Here is a 26,155-nt window from a genome sequence, read left to right on the forward strand (position 1 = left end):
GCACCAAAGGGCCTGAGCCTCTGTGAACTGTGTGCTGTTGCTCAGCCCCTTGTAACAGAGGACGTAGTGAGTCGGTGTGGCTCCCCTCCTGCCCCAGGAGGGTCGAGCCCTGGCGCGATCGATTACACCCCCATTTACTGATAATTAAAGGTCAGCGCAGACAATCAACTTTTTGGAAGTCTATCCCCGACCCCCTCTGCTGGGGTGCATAAACCAGTTTAAACAGGTTCAAGAGAAACAAAGGATTTGGGGAATTAATAAAGAGATGCACTGCATAGAGGGGATAGGCAAGGAGGGAGGCAGAAGCTGCAGGGGTACAGACTGTCCCCCCAGACTGAAACATGGGGGATGTCTGAATGAGCAAGGCTTACTTACATTTTGGGTAAGACGGTTAAGCAAGTTGACTGGTAGTTGTGTTAAAAACCCTTTTCTTGTTACGCTTTGTTCCTTCTGATGAGATTAAACAATACTTTGTTGTTAAAAGGCTATGTTATGTCACTGTATTCAGGTACTGGCAGAGGTGAAAGTAAGCCAGTATGCCCCAGTAGGGTGTACCGGCAAGAGTCAGTGTGCCGTACCGGGGCGGCCCGGCTTCCCCAGGCAGCAATTTAAAGGCCTGGGGCCCCCAGCAGTGGCTGGAGCCCCAGGCCCTTTAAATTGCAGCTGGAGCCCTGGGGTAGCAGCAGCTGGACTCCGGGGGTTATTTAAAGGGCCAAGGCTCCCGCTGCCTCTACACCAGGGCTCCGGCAGATATTTAAAGGGCCCGGGGCCGTAGAGGCAGGGGAGCCCCGGGCCCTTTAAATAGCTCTAGAGCCCTGCTGCCGGAGCCCCCGGATGCCGCTGCTACCCTGGTGGGGGCGGGGGCAGGGGTGGGCACTTATGGGTACAGGCTGGGGCTGGGGCTGGCTCTGACCCCACCCCCTTCCCTGCCCCTTCCACTCGAGGCCTCGCCCCTTCCGGGGGCCAGAGCCAGCCCCAACCCAGCCCTGTACCAGTAAGTCCTTACTTCTACTTTCACCCCTGGGTACTGGTTGCAAGTCCCAAAGGAAGTCTTGCAGGGTATCTGAATCCAGCTGGGCCTGCTAAATAATCGCAGTTGGTAAACAGTGTGCTACACACTGACGACCCAATCTAGAGAGTGAGAGAATTGCAAGATTCCACGAGAGAGGTGAAGGCAAGAGGCCCATCACCTGGAGGTGTTACACTGAGAGGACTGCAGGGTGTAGCTAGCCCTAAACCATGACACACATAATTAAAGATTGTATCATACTGTGTCTGTTCAAGAGGCCAGAGTTATGGTTGCATGTGGAATCTTATCAGTAATTGGGGCCGCTACTTACTATGGAGTGCTCAGTAATACAAACTTAATGTTCTCTTAATATTGCTTTTAGTATGGAATCTTTTTTTTTTTAAGTTTGAGAGAAAAAAGGGTTTGTTGTTAATGCTGCTGCCTTGAAATCCTAGATGGGGCTAATAGTTGCGTGCTTTCTGATTCTATTTTGCTCGCATTTGGACTATAAAAAAAATAATAATCTCTAACCATTGTTACAAAAGACTGATCTTAAACTGTGGGGACTTTGGAAGTGTCATATGGTTTTGGTAACTGCAGAAGTTACCTTGTTGCTGCAGTTACCGTTGGTACCTACAAGCCTCGTTGTAGTAGCTAAAGCAAATTGGAGTTTTCTGTTTTGATTCTGACTGGAGTAAACCCAAGTATTTTATTTGGGATGAAATCCCATTGGCAAGCTCCTTTTTCCTGGCATTAAGGTCACCACCCATCACAATCATCCTATCGCTGCCAACTCTGCTACAACAAGAATCAATGATAACATGTAAAGAACTCAGCTGAGGAAGGTGTCCCCTGCTTTCCACACTATTTCTTACAAGCACACTTTAAAAGGAGGCTTTTTGAACTGAGCACTCTGAAAAGAGAATAAGTTGTCCTCTAAAATGGCCACTGCCACAGTCACTTACAATAGGACAAATGTACCTTAATATCTCAGAAAACAATTTTTCATGTAAACTAGAAAACAAAGATGACAATTATTGGGCTAAAATTCACACAAATTACTGTAATTCAAAGGGTAAGGAAAATGTATAAGGGAGCATAAAGCAAACAGATGTATCTGTTATTGGTAAAATATTATAAACCAGGATGGTCACCCAATTGTTAGAGAAAACTACTGTGATCAGAGTATACTATTTTCAAAAAAAAAATCCAATCAAATTAATAAGAGGAGCCAAATACATAATGCTGGCTGGCTCAGGTGATTTGATAAAGAGCTACAAAAAGACTTTGCAGCTTGAGGCCACAGGTTCAACTCTTTCCCAAGATTTTAGTGACTAAGAGTTGTTACCATCTGACAGTTGTTCGGTGGCCCATTTAAAATGCATGATTAATAGGTGGGGCAGAGTAGGCAAGCCCGTACTGCTGCTGCACCCATTCTGTATATAAATAGACAGTATTGTTCTCTATCAGTGCCAATCTAGCACCTCTCACAAGCATTGCATTTATTTATTATTTAGTATTAATCCTTAAGTGCTCACAGTACACTTGGTGTGGTAGAAGACACATTCCCTGTCCTGAGGCGCTTACTTGAGAAGATAAACAAAACCAACATAAATAAAGCTGTTCTTGGATTATGTTCAAATTCTCTAAAAACTAGCGTAATATGGATTTCAATGTATGTAACATTATATTTCTTTACTGATTTTACATTGCCCTGTTCAGAGTGAGAGAACTGTCAGATCAAAGATGGCTATAGACAATGTGACAGATCTCACTATTCTGAGCAGCTGGTTCCAACTGCTCTTATTTCTTATTCAAGGTTCCCCAGGATTCTTGAAAGCTATCAAATTTTGTACTAAGCTCCTGAAGACCAGAGAGAAGAAACCACTTTGATGGACACTCTAGCCAGTTTTACTGCAATTGCTCACAATTAGAGAGATTATATTGGAAAGGATTTACTGAGAATTCTTAAATGTTAATGACAGCAGTAATAAAGATAGGTGAGTGTTTGTAGCAAAAAACTGGGTGAACTGAAAACCACCATCACCATTAAACCACCCCTACAATGTTAGAGAGTTGTCCACTGGTTGATTCATATGTGTTGTATGGAATTTTCAAATTTCTGAAGTGCTATAATTAATATTTTGACACATTGTGCCATCACTGCTCAACCTCACTTGTTTCCATTTTTGATGTATAATAGCAAACTGGACTCCATGCCTGATGTGGCAAGACCCTCTTTCAAAACACCAAAGAACAAATGTTATAGCTTTCTTTCTCCTTTTTATTAAGGATTTGATGTTTCAGTCAATCATGTGTGGTTGCAGTGAAACTGAATCTTCCTTAAATGTGTCTACACAGTAGAGGCAGTGCTATCCCTGATAGGTAGGTAATAAAACCCACATTTTGAACATCCAGAAATTCTAATTCAGTGGTCTCAAACTTTTACGTAGTGTGGACTACAGACTGTCTCATGGGTTCCCTTTCCTTCTTAGTCAGTGATTGTACTGGCCCCCTTTCCTCCCATTCATGATTGTATGAATTCTGTGGGGTAACTACAGCAATTGCTTTCATTTAAATGTAAAATTAGGAAAGTCTTTTGTGTATTTCTACCAATCTTTTAATGAAAAGTTGAAGCTGGAAACAAGCCAGCTCTCTGCAAATGCATTGTGGCACACACTCAATCTACCAACCACAGTTTGAGAATCTCTATCTATCTTGGGGGGTTGTGCTAATGTCCATCACAATAGTATCTGAGCACTTTCCATATAAACTTTGTGGATTCTCTGCCTCAGAATGTTTTGGGGGTTTAAAAATATCTGTGCTAATGTTTCACAGATCTTTGAAAATCTAAATCACCATATGTGTTACTAAAGATATTTATCATTATTATGGCCTACATTTACAAAAGTGACTAGTGATTTTGATTTCTCCAGGGCTTGGATTATTTATGGGAGGCACTTTAAAAGGACTTGATTTTCAGACGAGCTCAGCCTTATGAGATTTCATGATTTTTGTCTCTGATTCCATATAAATTTATTCAGTTGACAACTAAAATGTTTTCTCCCCATGTGACTTAGAATTTGAAAGCTAAGCTGTGTTTTTAGGGCTCAAGCATCACCACCATTAATGATTATACAATGTACATGTAGTTAGTGATTCTCTTGATGATACGAGAGCCAGAATAGAATCCAGCTCATTCCCCCATAGTTGTCTTGATTGAATGATATTTACAAAAATGGTAAAGTGTTCATCTCAGTTTTAAGAGAAAGCATTTAGATAATTTATTTTGTTACCCACAACCAGTGGGCTGGTTAGATTAAGTGGGTTCAAAAGTGCTAAAGCTTCTGGCCTATCAGAAGCCCTTGAGCATGTAGCCAGTTTTAAAGTTAAATGTTCTGGAAAATACTGTCATACTAAGCAGTAGGTGGTAACACTGAACTGAAGGAAATACTAGATTCATACATGTAAATTAATTCAGAAGGAAGTTCAGGATTTTTTGGAGCCTAAGAATTTTAGCAAGTCAGGAATTATAGTACTTTTGGATCACCTACAGTACAGTAGAAAACCAGAGGGTGAGGTAAAATTTTAATAAAAAATTCCAGACAAACTACTCTAGGCAAGTATGGCTGTTCAGAGGTATGAAGTAGCTCCCCTTTCTCCAAACTGCACATAACTACCAAGTACAAATTCTATAACTCTTCAAAACATTTACTTTGACTCAAGTACCTCAAGCAGTGATACAATGCACTCTGAGTATTGTAGATCATCCAACAGGAGTCTAAAATCATAGAATGATAGTTTTCCTGGTCTAGTCCAAGGTCCAGTGTGCTTCAACAGCAGTGCTGGGAACTACAAGTTGTGTACTACAAACTGCAGTATCTTGGGAGAACTTCTTGGTTCCTGGCAGAAAGTACCCTCTACCTGCCCCGTGCCTCTCTCCCTCCCCCCCCCCCCCCCCGGAGGTCTCAGTGCTGACTGGGAGCTGGGAGCATGTAGCTGGCAGGCAGAGAGGAAGCTGCTGAACTATAATCCTGTTCTATGTTCTTTACAGATAGGACCTAAAAGAGCTTAAAGAGCACCCTGAGAGGGAGCTTAAATGACACAAAAGGAGAACGTGGGCTTGTTTGTTTGGGGTTTAGTTATTGTGGGAGTTCGAACATGTCTGTAAGGGGGGTTGTGTTGTACAATGTACACTCTGCTCTCCCAGGAAGAGGTCTCGGCACTGACTGAGCTGGGATCACATAGCAGGCAGGCGGAGAGGAGGCTACTGAAATGTAATCTTGTTCTATGTTCTTTACAGACTGACGCCTTGCTCCCGGAGGTTTGTCTGAGTGGGTCTGGTCTGAGGTGAACACACACAATGCAGGGCACACAAAGGAGCCTCAGGCCAAGTTTCCCAAAGTTGTGTAAAAAGTCGCAAGGCAGGCTTCCCCTATCTTGAACAACCTCATACTGGGCCAGTGAACAGGAGAGGGAGCTACACTTCTCTAACAGCAAAAAAGAGGCATAGCTGTCAGTTAAAATGAACTAAGCCTATAGAATGTTGTCAAAAGATTCCCTCATCATGATTTAGGGGAGCATCTCTACCTTTCCCCGCCCCTCCCCATACCATTGCATTCTGTCATGTTAGTCATATATAGCAATTAGGCAAGGAGGATCCATAGATTGTGGATGCCTGGTGGGTAATGGAAAACGTAATGCAGTCTTCTGTGGTTGCTTTGAATTTACAGTTTGGATTCTTGATTCAGTGGCAGCTTCTTAGCTGCAGAGGCAGGGAGCTCTGCAGAGCTATTGTGGGCCAGTAGCTATTGAGCTTAGATTTTTATTGAACAGAGCCAAGAGGGAATTGAAATGATCACAAAGATACAATGTGACTGTCACCCAGAGGACATTGTGCTTTCAATAATAATGAGTGAAATAATTACCAAAGATATTGTAGATGATTTTTCAACCAAAATTCTCCAAGGAAAGTACAAAACAAATGATTAATTTCACAAAGGTGAAGAGAATAATGATTTTGAAAAATATAAAATCTTTTTAGCCTGAAAGGTTATCATGGCCCATTCAAACACTTTCAGTGGGGGTGGGAAAGAGTTACATTCCAAAAATACATCAGTTCTCTGGTAAACAGTCTGTGTAGATTAATAAGTAATATTTAAGAAAAATATTTGTTTTATGGTCTCATTAATATTAGCTATTCAAATTTCATAGTTCCATCTTAGTTGTCTAATTTTTTTTCAAGAAATCAAAAATCTCAAAGTTTGATATCAAATGTTCTGGAGCAGAATGCTGCATACTAATTACATATACCCATGGTGCGATATACTATCTCTTTAAGGAACAGTCTGGAGGGCACAATCCAGGAGCACCCTTCCCTGCCCCTGGGGCTGGGCTATATAAACAGGAAAAGGAAGCTGAGTAAGAGAGAGGGGACTAGAAGCCTTGCTGGTGGTGCTACAGGTTGCAGGACCCAAATAACTAGCCTGACCTGAGCCCTAGAGACTTTATTTTTCTGTCTATAAGTTTGGTGGCTCTGACTTGACACAAACCTCTGAAGTAAGGGCCTTTATGAACAGGCTTCAGCAGCTCCCTTCCCCGCTGTCCTCCCCCCATAGCTGATGCCTAAAGGGAAGGAGCCTGCCTGTGAGGACTAGGCCTTCGTAAAAGGAACATGGATTTTTTATCTTAGTGTGGTTTTAGCTTCCCCCTTCTTGGATTCCATACATCATCTGTGTCCAAGCTTGTATTACCAAAGCATGTGTGCATTATAGGTGGAACTGGTAGCACTGCCTGTATGTAAAGCTGCCCAGTACTTCCCATCATAAGACCTTGTTTTCAGTAGCTTCTAATGTACTTAACGTCATCCATTCAGGTTCCATGCTGTCAGTCTCATGGTGAAGTTTGTTTGTTTTGTTTGTTTCTGAAGTTTAGCACTGGTTCAGCAGTTTCCGATAACAAAGGTAGGGGAAAATAAATTGTTTTGCCCAGGCTAAAACAGCTGTTTTGTTGAGACATTCTAGCACCTCTATATTCGGGAGCAGGGACTTGAAATTTGGTAGGGAGATTCTTTGTGTCAAGGATGTGCCTTTTTTTAGTTCCAATGAAAAACTGCCCAAATTTGGCCAAGGAATGAGCCTTTGAAAAATCTTGTTTGTACATGCTCAGTACAAACGTTAGAGTTTGGCAGCTAAATTCTCTGAAGATTCCATCTGCACTGAGCATGTTGTAGCCTGGAGTTGGCTTCTCTGAAGTGACTTCCCTGCACATTGCTGCTCCTGGCTACTGCAGAGTGCATGCAGCACCAGATATAGGAGAGGAGACTCTTTTCCTTTGCTCCCAGTGCTCCCTCTGCTGGTGCTCAGGCAGCATGCTATGGAGGAAGAAGCAGCCTGACTCAAATATAGGAGGAGATGGGGGTCAATAAGCCTGGATTTGGTGGAGTGTTGGCAGCAAAGGGATTAAGTTGGGACAATGAGCCGGGGTGGAAAGACTGGGTCTTGGAGCTGGTTTGGGGGAAGGATACTGGATCTGGGAAAAGAGGAGATGGGCAGTGGGAGCAAGGGCAGGGGGACATGGACATTGAGATCAAGTTAGGAACCTGTGGTGTGAAATTAGGATCTGGCAAGGAGACTGGAGCAAGAAACCCAGGTTGAGATTGTGATGAGGAGACCTGGGGAGTGAGAAAGAAACTTGGACAGATAACCCCAAGTAGGAGACTAGGACTGGAATGGAGGTGCTCAAGAGGTGGACTAGCTAGGCAAGTAGCCAGGGGCAGGGATTAGACAGGACTGAAACAAGAACAGGCTAGAAGGGACAGGACAGAAGGGGGGGCAGGTTTGGGAGGAACAGAGGCAGAAGAGCACACTCCCATCCTCAACCTGGAATTGAAACCAAGGCTCCTGCATTTCACCATTCCTGTGCTGTCAGCAAATATCTGTGAAAACTGCTGTCAGAATGAGTCATCCCCCTATAGTGCTGTTCTACACAGAGGATGACAAATTACTGTTGCTATTAGTTACTCAGCTCAAGTGGCAGAAGTCTGTAGAGTAGATCTATAGGTTCCAACCCTGCTTATGAACCATGTGGGTATCAGTACGATTACACATGATGGAATTTCTGCTTTTTCAGCTTGCTTTTCTAAAAACATAGGGGGTTTTGTGTGTAATTTCCTATGTTAAAAGAATACTAACATTGCAAAGTCAAGCACTGAGAAGTTAGGATACGCCAAATTAAGCTTCTCTGTGCAACCTAAATTTTGGCCCCCTTATGCACGTGCATTATGATACAGTTATTAATTACATGATCACATACTATTTTTTTCAACAGGTCCTCTAGCTCATTTGGTTAGTGCTCTGGGTTATGTAGTGAGAGAAACTGTGTGCAGGACCTCTGTCTCATTTGTTGCAGAAGATGGAAGGTGTTTAGCAAATGAGGCAGGGGCTGTAGGAAGAGAGAGGATAATCTGATGGATAAGGCAGTTACTACCCTGGAAAACTGGTGTCCATCCCTGCCTCTGCCACAGAATTCCACAGAATATGATGATGGGCAAATTACTTAAACTTTTCACAGGTGGTGATTAGCAGTGTTTGGTATTTTCTGGTGTCCAAGTTCAGACCCTGGCATCTGATTTGCAGAAGTCCTGAGCACTCGCAGCTGCAACTGAAGTCAATGACATCTGTGCTTTGAACATATAAAATGCTATATAATGGTAAGTATTCTGAAAGATAAGGTCCTACTCGTCTCATATTACCGACCCAAAATTAGTGGCTACTTGTGAACATAATCTCTTTGTGGCTTGGTTTCCCATCTGAAAAATGGGGATAATGCCACCTCACCTCACAGGGTGTAAAAATAAATTCATTAATGTTTATGAAACACTCTGATATTAAAATAATGAATGTCATAGAAAAGTCCATGAGGAAATTAATAATTCTGTGTTAGAGCTGGGTTTGAATTGTGTGCAGGAAATAAGCATGAAACCATACATTGAGCAATCAGGATAAAACAAAATATTGAATAATTGCTCATTCATTAAAAGCAGCAAAGAGTCCTGTGGCACCTTATAGACTAACAGACGTTTTGGAGCATGAGCTTTCATGCGTGAATACCCACTTCATCGGATGCATGTAGTGGAAATTTCCAGGGGCAGGTGTGTATGTGTGTGTGTGTGTGTATATATATATATGCAAGCAAGAAGCAGGCTAGAGATAACGAGGTTAATTCAATCAGGGAGGATGAGGCCCTCTTCTAGCAGTTGAAGTGTGAAAACCAAGGGAGGAGAAACTGGTTTTGTAGTTGGCAAGCCATTCACAGTCTTTGTTTAATCCTGAGCTGATGGTGTCAAATTTGCAGATGAACTGAAGCTCAGCAGTTTCTCTTTGAAGTCTAGTCCTGAAGTTTTTTTGCTGCAGGATTGCTACCTTCAGATCTGCTATTGTGTGGCCAGGGAGGTTGAAGTGTTCTCCTACAGGTTTTTGTATGTTACCATTCCTAATATCTGATTTGTGTCCATTTATCCTTTTTCACAGACACTGTCCAGTTTGGCCGATGTACATAGCAGAGGGGCATTGCTGGCATATGAAGGCATATATTACATTGGTGGATGTGCAGGTGAATGAACCAGTGATGGTGTGGCTGATCTGGTTAGGTCCTGTGATGGTGTTGCTGGTGTAGATATGTGGGCAGAGTTGGCATCGAGGTTTGTTGCATGGATTGGTTCCTGAGCTAGAGTTACTATGGTGCGGTGTGCAGTTACTGGTGAGAATATGCTTCAGGTTGGCAGGTTGTCTGTGGGCGAGGACTGGCCTGCCACCCAAGGCCTGTGAAAGTGTGGGATCATTGTCCAGGATGGGTTGTAGATCCCTGATAATGCGTTGGAGGGGTTTTAGCTGGGGACTGTATGTGATGGCCAGTGGAGTCCTGTTGGTTTCTTTCTTGGGTTTGTCTTGCAGTAGGGTATTGTAGTTTTGAGAATGCTTGGTGGAGATTTTGTAGGTGTTGGTCTCTGTCTGAGGGGTTGGAGCAGATGCAGTTGTACCTTGGTGCTTGGCTGTAGGCAATGGATCGTGTGGTGTGCCCGGGATGGAAGCTGGAGGCATGCAGGTAGGCATAGCGGTCGGTAGGTTTTCAGTATAGGGTGGTGTTAATGTGACCATCACTTATTTGCACCGTGGTGTCTAGGAAGTGAACCTCCCGTGTAGATTGGTCCAGGCTGAGGTTGATGGGGTGGAAGCTGTTGAAATTGTGGTGGAATTTTTCCAGAGTCTCCTTCCCATGGGTCCAGATGACAAAGATGTCATCAATGTAGCATAGGTAGAGAAGGGGCGTGAGTGGACGAGAGCTGAGGAAGCATTGTTCCAGGTCAGCCATAAAAATATTGGCATATTGTGGGGCCATGCGGGTACCCATAGCGGTGCCACTAATCTGGAGATATATATTGTCATCAAATTTGAAATAGTTGTGTGTGAGGATAAAGGCACAGAGCTCAGCAACCAACTGTGCTGTGGCATCATCAGGGATACTGTTCCAGACAGCTTGTATTCCATCAGTGTGTGGGATGTTTGTGTAGAGAGCCTCTACAGCCATGGTGGCTAGGATGGTGTTTTCTGGAAGGTCACCAATGCATTGTATTTTTCTCAAGAAATCAGTGGTGTCACAGAGATAGCTGGGAGTGCTGGTGGCTTAGGGTCTGAGCAGAGACTCCACATATCCAGACAGTCCTTCAGTGAGAGTGCCAATGCCCAAGATGATGGGGCGTCCAGGATTTCCGGGTTTGTGGATCTTGGGTAGTAGATAGAATAACCCTGGTCGGGCTCTAAGGGTATGTTGATTTGTTCCGGTGTTAGTGTAGGGAGTGTCCTGAGTAGATGGTGCAGTTTCTTAGTGTATTCCTCAGTAGAATTTGGTATTGGAGAGTTGTCTGGCGGCCTCCTTTTGGTAGTCAGACCTGTTCATAATGACAACAGCACCTCCTTTATCAGCCTCTTTCATTGAGCACCTATACACTGAATGAGGCAGGGCTTGTGGAAAAAATACGTGATCATGTAATTAAAGACATCGTGCATATGCACAAGGGGGCCGAATTATGGTTGCATAGACAACCTTAATTGTGGCATATCCTAATTTTTGAGTGACTTTGCAACCTTAATGGTCTTTTTGTGTAATAAGTGTGTGTATATGTATGTGTGTATGTGTGTGTGTGTATACTTATACACACACACACACACACACACACACACACACACACACAATGGGTATGTATATATAATATCTACAATAACTACTTAGTCTATCAAATGTGTTTCATTCTCTGCATGCTTAATTACATAAAGATTGAAACATTATATATTCAAATAATTTGAAAGTTCAAGCACTGGATGTTTCTGAAGATCTTAGCCTACTGTTATGTACAATCTTAGTAGGCAAACAGAATTTAATCAGTTGATAGAGCATGCTGCCTGAATGCAACAAACCTCGATGCCAACTCTGCCCACATATCTACACCAGCGACACCATCACAGGACCTAACCAGATCAGCCACACCATCACCGGTTCATTCACCTGCACGTCCACCAATGTAATATATGCCAGCAATGCCCCTCTGCTATGTACATCGGCCAAACTGGACAGTCTCTAAGGAAAAGGATCAATGGACACAAATCAGATATTAGGAATGGCAATATACAAAAACCTGTAGGAGAACACTTCAACCTCCCTGGCCACACAATAGCAGACCTTAAGGTGGCCATCCTGCAGCAAAAAAACTTCAGGACCAGACTTCAAAGAGAAACTGCTGAGCTCCAGTTCATCTGCAAATTTGACACCATCAGCTCAGGATTAAACAAAGACTGTGAATGGCTTGCCAACTACAGAACCAGTTTCTCCTCCCTTGGTTTTCACTCAACTGCTAGAACAGGGCCTCATCCTCCCTGATTGAACTAACCTCGTTATCTCTAGCTTGCTTCTTGCTTGCATATATAAACCTGCCCCTGGAAATTTCCACCACTTGCATCCGAAGAAGTGGGTATTCACCCACGAAAGCTCATGCTGCAAAACGTCTGTTAGTCTATAAGGTGCCACAGGATTCTTTGTTGCTTTTACAGATCCAGACTAACACGGCTACCCCTCTGATACATGCTGCCTGAAGTTATTTTCTCCAAGCCATTTGTTGCATAAATATCACTGGATTTTTAAAAAAATTCTGTCTATATATTCGGGCTATGCCTAGGCTTAATTTTACAAATTATTACCTTTTTAAAAATTCTGAACTGTTATTTCAGCACTGAGTCTACTAAATGTGGCCATAACCTTATAGTGCTTCAGAATTAATTTATATGGATGCAACTAAAGTAAAATCCAGGCTTACTTGAATCCACTCTCACTATTTCACTTCCTTATTTAACAGTGCTCAAATCCTATCAAGAATGCTTAATTTCAGATCTGGCTATAGAGTTAAGAGCATTAGATATACAGTAATACTTTCAATATTCCATATTTGCCTCATTAAATTGAACTGTTCTTGCTACCCAGTGTCTGAGCCAGCCTTGCTGCAATTTGCTGACAACAACCTGCATTATTGATCCTGGACTATTACTGTGACCAGTGGTAAATATAGTGTCTTAAAACTAAGATATTTTTTAATTTTAGTGATATGAATAAAGCATCAAGAGAAAATGGATTTTAAAACAGCCTACACACGTCTATTTTACCGAAAACTTACCATCCTCTGATAGCAGCCTTGGCAGACCTAACTTCTTCAGTCATCCCATGGAGTTTCCCTGACCAGCTCCCCAACAACTACGTCTTCTTTGGAAAGAGAGAATCTCTTTTAATCAGCCAGGGTTCTTTTGTTTTTGTGAGTTTCTGGGATTTGGGCCTTGCTTGTCAAAATCTGTTTGGTAAACTCTGCAGGAGATGGAGCCAGATGAGGGTTGCCAACCCTCCAGGATTGTCCTGGAGTCCCCAGGAGTTAAAGATTAATCTTGAGTTAAAGATTGTCATGCGATGAAACCTCCAGGAATACGTCCAAATAAAATTGGCAACCCTAAGCCAGACTCCTCAGAGCCAGTGGCTCAACCGTTACCTCATAACAACCCTCAGTGTTTGCTGAGGCATGGCTTATCTTGAGCTTCTCCTGCTTGTTTTACTTACAATCCTTATTAAACTAAGTCAATATATTCATACAATAAACAACCCAATAACCAGATCAGCATACAGTTTTCATAAATTATAACAGAGCAGTTCAACGTCCATCACACATGGATTAAAAAATTTCCTCTGCCTCGTTTTCCTTCCATATACATCTTTCCTTCCTTTCTTCCTTCCTCTTATACTTCATTCTCATCCTCTGCTTCCCCTTTTCATTCTTTTTCTTTCTTTGCCACTCCTTGCTACAAAATTCCACTAGCACAGCTTTCTCCCCAGTTATTATTTAGGATGTTATTAATAGAAACAATTGCATAAAATTTCCAAAATACAAGGGGCCATCTTTGGTCCTCAGAAATGGGGCTGCACAAGTGAACTGAGCGCCTAGGTAACAAAATGGAGGAACTAGAGTTACTGGTGCAGGAAGTGAAACCGGATATTATAGGGATAACAGAAACATGGTGGAATAGTAGTCATGACTGGAGTACAGGTATTGAAGGGTATGTGCTGTTTAGGAAAGACAGAAATAAAGGCAAAGGTGGTGGCGTAGCATTGTGTATCAGTGATGAGGTAGACTGTAAAGAAATAAGAAGGGATGGAATGGATAAGACAGAGTCTGTCTGGGCAAAAATCACATTGGGGAAGAAAGCTACTAGAGCCTCCCCTGAGATAGTTCTTGGGGTGTGCTATAGACCACCGGGATCTGATTTGGATATGGATAGAGACCTCGTTAATGTTTTTAATGAAGTAAATACTAATGGGAATTGTCATCATGGGAGACTTTAACTTCCCAGATATAAACTGGAGGACAAGTGCTAGTAATAATAATAGGGCTCAGATTTTCCTAGATGCGATAGCTGATGGATTCCTTCACCAAGTAGTTGTTGAACCAACAAGAGGGGATGCCATTTTAGATTTGGTCTTGGTGAGTAGTGAGGACCTCATAGAAGAAATGGTTGTAGGGGACAACCTTGGTACAAGCGATCATGAGCTAATTCAGTTTAAACTAAATGGAAGGATAAACAAAAATAGATCTGTGACTAGGGTTTTTGATTTCAAAAGGGCTAACTTTAAAGAATTAAGGAAATTAGTTAGGGAAGTGGACTGGACTGAAGAACTTGGAGATCTAAAGGTGGAGGAAGCCTGGAATTACTTCAAGCCAAAGTTGCAGAAACTATCAGAAGGACTAAACCAAGAATTGCCTCTCCTCTTGTGGGTTCCAGGACTAGCTGCTCCAAGAAGCATTTAAGGTGTCAAGAAACTTTATCTCTGAATCCTATCCTGAGGTGATATGTACCCAGTCAATATGGCGATAGTAGAAATCCCCCATTGTTATAGAGTTTTTTATTTGAATAGCCTCTCTAATCTCCCTGAGCATTTCAGTCACTATCACCCTCCTGGTCAGGTGGTTGGTAATATATCTCTACCACTATATTCTTCTTCTTAGAGCATGGAATTACTATCTATAGAGATTCTGTGGTACAGTTTGGTTCATTTAAGATTTTTACTTCATTTGATTCTACGCTTTCTTTCACATATACTGCCACTCCCCCACCAGCACGACCTGTTCTGTCCTTCCGATATATTTTGTATATATTAGTATTAGGATTGATATTAATATTAGTACTGCTATTAGTGTGTACCATTGATTATTCTCATTCCACCAAGTTTCTCTGATGCCTATTATATCAATATCTTCATTTAATATGAGGCACTCTAGTTTGTCCATTTTATTATTTAGACTTCTAGCTTTGGTATATAAGCACTTTAAAAACTTGTCACTTTTTAGCTGTTTGCCATTACATGATGTAATTGTTTGGGACTTTTTTTCTTTTGACTGTTTCTCATCATATTCTACCTGTATTTTATCATCTTCCATCCTCTTCTCCTTATTAGGACATGGGGAATCTCCATTTATAGATCCTTCCCTAAGGGATGTCCAAACCACGTGCGCCTCCACACCTGTTGGCTTTCCCCCAGCCCCTAGTTTAAAAACTGCTCTACGACCTTTTTAATGGTAAGTGCCAGCAATCTGGTTCTATTTTGGTTTAGGTGGAGCCCATGCTTCCTGTATAGGTTCCCTCTTTCTCAAAAGTTTCCCCAGTTCCTAATATATCTAAACCCCTCCTCCCTACACCATTGTCTCATCCACACATTGAGACCCTGCAGTTCTGCCTGCCTAAGTGGCCCTGCCTGTGGAACTGGAAGCATTTCAGAGTATCCTACCATGGAGGTCCTGGACTTCAATCTCTTACCTAGCAGCCTAAATTTGGCCTCCAGGGCCTCTATATATAGTGTGTGTATATATAATATATAAAAGTATGAGAGAGCCAGTAAAGAGTTTTGGCATGAGAGGTACTCCAGTATACAAATGGAAAATATTACTATTGGACTGTATAGCTGGAAAGCAAGTGCAGATGTTAGGAACTCCAAAAGTGTCAAGGTGGAATGAGATGAAAAGAGTGGTGTTTCTTGTAGGGGAAAACTACTCCTAAATTGACCATACATCTCTTAGAAATTGAAATCAGAAATCCCAGAGACGCTGTAGGACACAGAACAACCATTCAAACATTTAAAAATAACCGAACAGATTAAATAGTTTTCTAAAATATCTAAGCAGACAAAAAGTAGCCATATCATCTGCTATGTCCATAAAAAAGTAAATCAGATTTTTTTGTAAATTTGAAAAAGAAATAGGTATATGGATAATTAAAGAACTTGAAATTAGATTAGACTTAAATGTAGTGTATTTAAAAAAAAGTCAGATCCTGTTTCAAGTGAAGAGAGAAAAAGAAGCTATGGGTGATGAATTTATGCTTTTTTATGAGCACAATTTGTAGTTATTTGTGTGTTGCTAGGGGGTAGAACCAGTCTTGTGAACTTGTTTGTGCAGTAATTCTTACATTTAAGCTTTTGTGTTAGGCATTTCAGTATCTGTGTTGAATCAATATAATAAATGTATGCCCTGGGCTATTCAGAAGAGCTTTTGAAAGAAGTCGTTATTTCTTTTACTACTGATGATGCATCGATTATACTGAACCATAAATCTGTGTTGCCTGATGCTGCAGAACCACTTCCCTGATGTCGTTGTTTGGCATCAAATGACTTACTGCTAGGAGTTTGAAAAATTCTCCCTACACTTTCTGGAATATTTTCACAGCTCACTTATGACATTCACCCTCCAAAACCAATGTCATTTAAAGCATTTATTGTGATTTATTATTATTTTAGAAATGTGCTAGCCAGTTCAGAAAAACTAGTTCAGATGCAGTTCTTGCCCATGCCAGCATACCATCTAAATTCAACATACCACAAGAACTGAAGGTCATAAACAATGAATGAGTGAATAAATGAAATAAATAAAAGAGGAGAAGGGCGATAATACTAAGGTCACTTGGTTACTCAGCCAGGCATCTATGCATCTTGATGGTTCCATTAACAGTTTTTAATCTTTTCTTCTCATAGACAAGACTGCAGAAGTACATTTTTATGCAGTAGATTTGAATGGAGTGAGGACGGTGGGTTAGTGAAGGGCATGTCAGACATAGGCAGCAGTGAAAAAAGGTACAGAAGCATTTCTGGTCAGGTGCCATAGATCTCGAATCTAGGCATGTAGTGTTGCCGAGCGAGAGCCTTACCCTCTGCACCACCACACCACAAGGTCAGCAGAGGGAATTGCTTTGTCTTACAGTTATGTGCACAGTGATGTGATTTAAGAAAGAACCTTTCAAAAACCAAGCCCTATTAATATTTACCGAAGTATGAAGTTTTCTAGTGGGCAGTGAACCATAAAAACATGGTTTTATGTAACAAACATGTCATTTAACACTTGTTTTGTTGCTATTTATTTGACTAACTCTCACCATTACCAAAATTACCCATCACTCTTCACATTAGCAGTAAGGTTGACTCAGAAGAGACAGTAATGCAGTGAGTTTCAAGTGATGTCAGGAAACACTTTGTTTCTCAATGCAGGATATTGTTAACTTGACAATAGTAGATCAGCATCATTCTGCCACACCACAAGCCAATTTAGCTTTGCAAACTATCTCACACCAAGTACTCTTGGGACACAAAACTACTTCGTGTTAAAAATAATGTGCTGCAGAAAAGACGACTGTGCAGGAGAGTGAGAGAAGTTATAAAAAGTAAAAAGAAATAAAATACAAACTTGTGGCAAATATCCTATACATTAACTGATTAAATCTGTACGACCCACTTGAAACTTAAAAACATTAGTTTTGGCTGCAATAGAGGGAATACGATGGCAGGTTATGCTCTTCCTTGAGTAGTTTTGATCATGCCACTGTGTTCACTTGTGCATTGAGTTTATTGGAAAGCTAATAAACAAGACAGCCAACTTTGGGTCATCACCTAAAAGCCCTTCCACTCCTTTTTCTGTTTGCAGAGGTCTTTCTTTAAAGAGCAGAACAAATTAAAATAGTTTATGAAACTTTTTTAAGTGATGTACATTTACCCAGCTAAAATAAGTGAAACTTAAAAAACAAAATCCAAACAAATGAAAACAAACTTTAAAATATAGCTGTTCAAGCTCCAGTTATGCTGCTGCTATGTTTTGCTTAAGATGTGAGTGATTTAAAGAGGTTATAAGATATTTGGGGAAGACTATTCAACTTATTTTGAACACTGTGTGTCTTCCACTGTGCTGCCTTGGCCATCAGTATTGATTTTGTTTTTCCCACTGACTTCCCTGGTATTTTTAGTCTCTAGCTTGGTTTTGTGTTGACTCTACAGCTCTTTCTGACTTTTTTTCATTCGTGTTGTTTTGCTGTGCAGTGGGTGAGTAGTCTTTACATCTTGAATTATTCAGATTACAAGTAAAGAGTTCTTACAATCTGTACATATCCTTGGCAGAATCTACAGATTGTTATTCCATTCTTCCTGACAATAACTTACATTCACATAGCGCCTTTCATCCCAAAGGATGACATTATAGTTTACTTACATAGTGTCTTTAAAGTGCTGGATAAGAACAAAGCATACTACAAACTGACATATGGTCTATGCCCTAGATCTTTGGATCCAGCTGATCTGCACTTTGCACAGGGCCTGGAGCGGATGTGTTGTGGGGAAATAGTCTGTAAGCAACATTTCTGTTCCCTTGATCCTTGGCCCAGCTGGAAGCTGAATCAAACTGGTTCCTAAGTGATCAGTTTACTAGGACTATACAGGGACCAGGATTTGGCCGGCCGTCTATTAGCTTTCTTATTCTCTGTTTCTAGACTCCCCCAACCATGTGTTGGAGCATTGAGTAAACACATTTAGACTTTTCTTGATCCATGTTACCTAGTTTTCCCTGCCTACACTGGCTTATCCTGATTGTATAGCTCATTTTCCCTTTTCTGTATAGCATTAAGGTGTCAGTCAGGAGTGAGGGAAGGAATGGAAAGAATCACATGAGTTAGAGTAAAGGGACATATAAAATCAGTGGAGGCAAAGGAAAGCAAGGTGCTGCAAAAATGCTCCCTTTTACATCTTAAATCTGTAAGTGATATGTGATGTCTGATCATACATCTTGTATTTATAATGCTCCCAAAATCTTATTATATAAGATGACTTTTTTGGAAAGAAATATGCAAAGTCTGTTAAATTAATTCAGCCACTTACTGAATATTCTGTGTTTGTATGATAAATGAAAATCTGTATTGCAGTGTTCTATTCACTAACCTTATACAACTTCAGAATTAAAAAAAACTTTCATACTGAAAGGACCAGGAATGTAGGATATTTTTCTGAGGTTCTCTTGGTCTTATTGTTTTATTTATTTTGTTTTATTAAAAGCTTATTTCCACCACACAGCCCAGTCTCTTCTCCTGTTTGGTCCTGCCATGAAGTCATAATCCTATGTCTGTGATGTCACAATCTGTTGCTAAGAGATATGATAAATACAACTTTGTTACATCAGTACAGGTTCAAATGTGAAAAGAGAGACTGTAAGGAAAGAAGTAGAGCTAGTGGAACATAAAATGTGCTGTTGTGTTAAGCTGGAATGTTTCACTGAGATGTTACAGTTTCAACAAAGACCTTATGAAAAAAGGATGGCTAGGGCACTGGTCATTCTGTGCACTGAAGGCAGTGCGGTCATGTGGAAAAATGTTATCATCATGTAATTAAAAACACTGTCATAATGCATCACTATAAACAAGAGGGCTGAACTAAAGTTGCACAGGCAACTGTGGAAAATGGCATTTTCTAATTTTTTAGTGCTTGACTTTTCAACCTAAATAACATTCTTTTCACATAATATTTTTGCATGTACTTTCCTAGGGTGTGTTTTTAGGAAAAAGGTAAAAACAAATTCTATCACATGTAGCTGTAGCAACTACTCTATCCTGCATCATGAGCAGGGTTTGCACCCTGAACTTTCAGCAATGCAGAAAAGACTGCTACCCTTTGAGCTACAGGACTCAGTACTTCAACTGATAGCAGAAAGCTGTTATCTCAAAGCAGGGAGAATGTACTACTGGGTCAGGGGAGTGGTCAGCAGTGGGGATCCACCTTTTTCACCCCACATCTCTGAAAGTCGGAAGAACTCCAGTCCCATATGGTTACCCCTAGAGAGGCAGGAATGGGCTGCTGGGGCCAGGTGATGAGCCCAGAGCGGCTTGCTGCTGCCCAATTTTACTGAGAAATGGACGTGAGAGAAGGAAAATGGATTTCATGGAATGACAAAGCATTTCTTTAGTCTGAAGGTGAACCCCCTGCCACATATCAAAGGCTGCTGCAAACAGTGGAGTTATGAGACCTTTTCAAAGAAAAGGTGCAAGAATCCTTTATAATGGAAAATGTAAGGCATCCTAAATATAGGCGTCACTACTAGCTCCTCCAAAATATGTATGTACACATACACAAATGATCAAGTGTACTATTAGTTTAAAATCTATTCTGTCCTCTGTCTGTGGATGATAATTAGCATGGGAGTGGATGGAATTAATTTCTGTCTCTAACATTGAAATCAATGTGCTGTTAAAATAGCTGCATTAAAATGGCTATCACATTATCAGTTGATAATAATCAAAAGTGTGCTATATTGATTTATATTGATTTTTAATAGGAAGCTCCTGCCCAAAGTCCCTAGACATTTTTATACAATTTAAAATATCAGCCAATAGTTTTGGTGTTTTAATTTAACAAGACTGCTCATTTAAAATAAAAGTGTATATTTACATATACATATTTACATTTATGGACTTAGCCACCATGAGTCCATAAATGGCTATTAGCCAGGATGGGTAAGAATGGTGTCCCTAGCCTCTGTTCGTCAGAGGATGGAGATGGATGGCAGGAGAGAGATCACTTGATCATTGCCTGTTAGGTTCACTCCCTCAGGGGCACCTGGCATTGGCCACTGTCGGTAGACAGATACTGGGCTAGATGGACCTTTGGTCTGACCCGGTACGGCCTTTCTTATGTTCTTATGTTCTTAACTTCTATCATCTCTATCACTCTGCCTGTCACATATGTAAATATACACTTTTATTTTAAATGAGCAGTCTTGTTAAATTAAAACACCAAAACTATTGGCTGATATTTTAAATTGTATAAAAATGTCTAGGGACTTTGGGCAGGAGCTTCCTATTAAAAATCAATATAAATCAATATAGCACACTTTTGATTATTATCAACTGATAATGTGATAGCCATTTTAATGCAGCTATTTTAACAGCACATTGATTTCAAATGTAACAATAATGTACAGTCATTATGAAATATATTTGTCCTCCACTGATTCTTTTTTCCTTCAAGTAAGACTTCAGACCTAAAAACTCTCCTGTCTATTAGGTCAATAGATGTCTATCCCTTTATACCAAGTATCACTGTCATTCATCAGACTTTTGTATAATTCTCAAAAGAGAACTGTTCCTATAGTGGAGTATAAAACTAAATGGAAATTCTCCAACAGAAAGTGACACTCGCACTATTATATATTTTAGCATAGCAATTTTTTTTAAGAAAAACCCATAACATGGATATTGAGAAAATGGGAAAGAATAATGGAAATAGTTTAAAAAAGAAGTCAGGCAATTTTTTTACGCAAAAAAATAATTATTGGCCCATTTTCGACCCAATAACTAGAACCATGTTTGAACTATACTAACAATGGGCAGATTTGAGCAGTTGCCATGCCTGAGCAGACTTGTAAACCCAGCCTAAATCTCCATATTTTTTAGTCTTCAGAGACAAATTTTTCCTGGGTATCTTAGAAGGATTAAAGCTTTCACTGAGAGTTCAGTGACCTGACCTTTTGTATTGTTGCTGAGTTTGCTTTTTTCTTTTTTCCAGTGAAGACCAGGTCTTAACTTAGCTCCTGAGAATTGCCATGTCAGAAAATGGTTGTATTATTTACCATCACGTCCACTTACCTAAATATCATGGATATTTTGTTATCAGGAAGAGCACCAAATCCATAATACTGGGGTAAATTGCAGTCTTACCTACGGTTAATTATTTCATGTTTTCTTTTATGCTTCAATTGCTACAACAGTTGTAAATACTACCTAAGTATTTATACTGCCCTGGTGTGCCATAATGTTCTCTATTTGTTATTAAACTACAGTTGTTTTAAATATAATCAGAAAAGCACAAGATTTCTCATATCAATGAAAGCTTCTGTTTATGACAAGTAAATAAATCATGCATGGTATTCACAGAGTAGGAAGAGGTTATGTGTTGTATTTGCACCCCAAGTATTCAAGATTTTTTACTATTCAACACATCAAATAAAAAATAATTTACATCACATACTGTAATTTTAGTTAACCATAAAACCCACATTCCATACAGACCAAAAGACACGTTTCTAGGTTTCCTCCTATTAAGCTCCTGGTTAAGCCTCCTTGTTTCTCCCCTAGTGTCCCCCACAAAGGAAATGTTAGTATATTACAAACAATAATAATCTAGGAAATTCTCAAAAGCTTCTCTTCAAAACATATCAATCCTTGCTACCAAGAGTAACTTGAAAATCATCAGAGCCAGAAATATGTTTAGTACATAGTTTGTTTGAAAATATCAAAATCCTTGTAATGCAGCAGCTTCTCTTCTGTAACACTATGTAAATCAGATCACAAATGGCATTTCTTCCAGGAACTAGTTCACTAAGATACATGCACTAAGATATTTATTTAGAGGAATATAATGTTCCCTTTGGAAATTCCAGTATTTCAGGTTTATCTAATACCCTCTTTATTTTTCTTCTACTTACCATAATTAGTTTAGATACAGACAATTGTATGCAGCAGTAGTCTGTGCTTCTCCTTCTTTACTTGCCTTGCTGTTGCTCTCCTATTAGCTGTAGCTATGTAGTGACAGAGATTGTGTTAGGTTTGCATTGAGCACAGATGCAGCTTTTGCACTTGCGGTCTGCATCATATGAACACCCTCATTCCTTCCAGTCATTCATTCCAGGGGAGGAATGACACCAGGTTTTCTGAGCTATTCTTGCTTTTTCTCCCAGAATACTCAGGAAAAAAAGACGTTGTGATCTCCATGCAAACTACCTGCCTGTCTTCTGCCAGTACTGCCTGCTCTTTCCAGTGATGACATTCAGCTTTGCTCTACCACACGGGATACAGCACTGATTCCTCATTATGTAAGGCAGTCTAGGTCAAGTGTAGGAGAGAGACTGCTGGCCTGAGCAAGCCAGTGGGATTGCTCCTTCAGCTTAATGCTTCATGGGGTATGGAAGTGGATTCTGACCTTTGCTACATCTTCTTGGGTAAATGTTTTTGCATGATTTAGTGGTAAATATGCTGTTTTTCTATGCAGATGACTGTCAGCCATGCTGTGAGATGCAGAGAGAAATTGCTAGTAAAAACCAGCTCTGTCAGCATGCTTGAATAAGCAGAGTAATCTTTCTTCTAGCCATCCCAGCTTTAAGGCACTTTACAAATAAATAAATCATAAATTAGGGTTTGCTTAACAAACATCTATCCATGTGGGGATTATTGTTGATTTGACTGATTAAACAATGAACAAAATCCATTTGCTTGGAGGTGTTGTGGGAAAGCATTATTAGATGTGGCTATTAGCTCTGAGAGATTTACTGCAATTCTTGGCTGTTGCATTGCCTTTGCCTCACATTACAAATATGCTTCCTTCCCAAAAGAGCTGCTTTATATTTTATTTCCTTGCCTTACTTGATTATTTTTAATGACAACAGTTAAAGTCTGAAGGATATTCAGCTATCATTTATTGTATGACTGCATGAATTTACACAACTGTAATATACTGGAGGTGAATGCTGCAGACAAAACTACAGTTAGTGAGCCCTCTGCAGAATGTCAGGACAATATATGCTGGCTAAACTTGCTTTAGGTTTTTGGTGCACCAGGGGAACTCAGATAAAATTGTTAAATTTATACTCATGTTGGAAAATGAACCATAAAATATACGGAATGGATCTTTCTATAGACTATATTCCTACAGTGAGGGTTGTCAGGTGGTGAATAGAATGATCACTAATGGAATGCAGCAGAATAGGCCCTAGGAAGTAACAGCATAACATTGATACTGCAGTCTCGTGTAGGGAATTTCAATAAGGCTGGCTCACTTGTTAGGACAGTTACCATTTAATGAGGCATATATAATAATTTGGAAGTATTCTGGTATATCAGGAGTCCTTTATTCTACAGCTCAAGTGCGTGTATAGCACCATGGACAGCTACTAAGCACTGTTCAGTAAAGTAAAGGAGTGACACAACTGAATTAAAGGAGGTGGTAATTTGTAAAACTAAACACTGCTTAAACTAAATATGAGTGGATATGAGAGAGCTTCAGTCAGCATGTGTATCGACTTAAGTTCTATTAACTTACTACTAGGATCTTGAAAAAGAGGCTGTTTAATACATCAATTTTAAAAATTATTCATGTACATACTATAGTATTTGTCTCTGTTAATGAGCATCTGAACATATTTGGAAAAAAACACATGTAAAGAATTATAGATTTTCCTACCATAGAAGGTATGGTATTAAACAACATTATGCTCTAATTTAGAGGATTTTATGGTTTAACAGTGGCATATTTGTTGATGAGAAAAATTTTGTTTGATTCTTTCTTGTATCTAAATAAGATGAAATAAATACATTTCCTCCAGAGCTAATTTTGATGGGGATAATCCCTTAAACATGCTCTGTCCAATTTTTCAAAATAATTATTCCTCACTTTTTTTAAAATAATCAGTTAATACTTTCAATGTATCACTGTTCTTGAAAGTGATAACTTCCATAATTATTAAGAGCTCTGTCTCCCCTGGCACAATGCTGTCAATCAATCAAGCTGTCTGTTTATCATGATCTCAGCTCACTAGTTACTATTTGTTAAATGAAAAACTTTCTTGTGATAACACATGATCAAGTTGTACTATATGGTATAATTTAGCAGAAGTGCCAGGCTGACACCTTTTATTAATTACTTTGTGAAAGAAGAAGTTAGTCAAGAAAATACTTCTGTCTGACATAATGAAAACACCTCTTTTACTATGCATAGTGCTGTTGTATAATATTTTAAAGGAAAATTCTGGCAGTTCAATCTATCCAGCTGTTTCTTGAAAGCAAACTACTAAAACAGTTGTAGCATATATTGGTGTATGGATTTTTTAAAATCAAAACTGAAAGGCACCACATAATGATGTGCCTTTACTGCTCTGATGAAAGTTTGTTAGCTTGTTTCTGCCTACACCATTCTAAAAGAATTAGTGCATTGTGTCTGCGTACATAAAAAGGAGCCATGGGATAGAATATTGTGAATATAATGTTTTGTATTGGTTCAAAGAATGTTAACAGGCTAAGCTATTTAATTACACAAAGTCATTGATTTCTTTTTTTTAAATATATGCCGCTGGTTTCTGAAATTTTATCATTATAAATTCTACTTTGTGCATCGTTGCAGATGTTGTAGATTGCAATGCCGTTACAATATCTCTCAGCCTGCCAAGGCCCAAATGCATGACTAAGATACAAAGGGTTAAATTCTGGGAGAGTGTGAAACTCACTTGCAGGCTGTGTGATCAGCCATATATAAATTGAAATCCACAACTCCGAACTGCAATATGTGATATGGAATTACTCCAAAATAGCTTCTGCAGAGTATGGATTGGGGTAGGGACTAATGGCCACTGTTCCCTTTTCATGTGTTTCTGTGGCCTGGTGGAATTGCTCAGTTCATGGATATAGCGGCCACAACCCTGGCCTGCCTCACAGTATCCCTCCCCTTTCTACACTTCATACCGTATAGATCAGGGTCCCCTGGGCACCCTATATCCCAGTCCCACACAATGAAACCAGTTTTCTGCTGCATTATGGACCTTCTGAAAATTGCACTAAAAATTAGGGGCACAGAAAAAACACTATAGAATGTGCTGAAAAACCTGGGGCACAGCTGGGGAATCATTGAAAGATTTGCCAGAAACATACAGGAGTGGAGGAGCTTCATCACTGCCCTAAACACCAGAGATGTGATGATGATGTTGATATGATTTACAATTATTTTGGAATAATTTATTTATGATAAACATCTGTGACAACAGTTTAATTATGATGTCAAACAATTTACAATATACGTGAGTATTATTTGTATAAAGACAAGATTGGATCAGTCCATCACAACTGGGCAATTGAGATATATATATATATTGTGTGTGCTGACAAAAATAATTCAAAATATACTTGCTAAATTAGAACTTACAAATGTAATATTGTATTAAGTTGCTAAAGCAAAGCTGTAAACAGCTTAATTTGACTGTATCTCAGCTCAGATATAAATGCATATTGGTCTGTAGTGTTATAATTCAAAAACTTTAAAAATCCCAAGCCTTTGAAATGCAGAACTGTCATTTTTCATTTGTGTTTAGTTCCATGAAAACATTCAGAATGTCACAAAAATCTACCGAGTGCTGCTTTGCCATCCTAGGAATCCACCTGGGTAAATTGTAGAGATGCTCTGTCTCCAGTACAAAAATAATTCTCTCTCTTTCTCAGA

General features: G+C 39.9%; 2 protein-coding genes across 2 annotated transcripts in view; both read left to right on the forward strand.

Annotated features, from left to right (window-relative positions):
• Positions 1–26,155, forward strand: part of LOC120374780 (sodium channel protein type 2 subunit alpha-like) — a 243,300-nt gene that overhangs the window by 211,708 nt on the left and 5,437 nt on the right. The window lies entirely within an intron of this gene.
• Positions 22,799–26,155, forward strand: part of LOC120374778 (sodium channel protein type 1 subunit alpha) — a 166,835-nt gene continuing 163,478 nt past the window's right edge. Inside the window, exon 1 of the mRNA XM_039494995.1 lies at positions 22,799–22,892. The gene's annotated coding sequence lies outside the window, so the exon portion shown is untranslated. The remainder of the gene's footprint in view (positions 22,893–26,155) is intronic.

This window comes from Mauremys reevesii, linkage group 11 (assembly GCF_016161935.1).
Source record: "Mauremys reevesii isolate NIE-2019 linkage group 11, ASM1616193v1, whole genome shotgun sequence".
In the NCBI taxonomy this organism is placed as follows: Eukaryota; Metazoa; Chordata; order Testudines; family Geoemydidae; genus Mauremys; species Mauremys reevesii.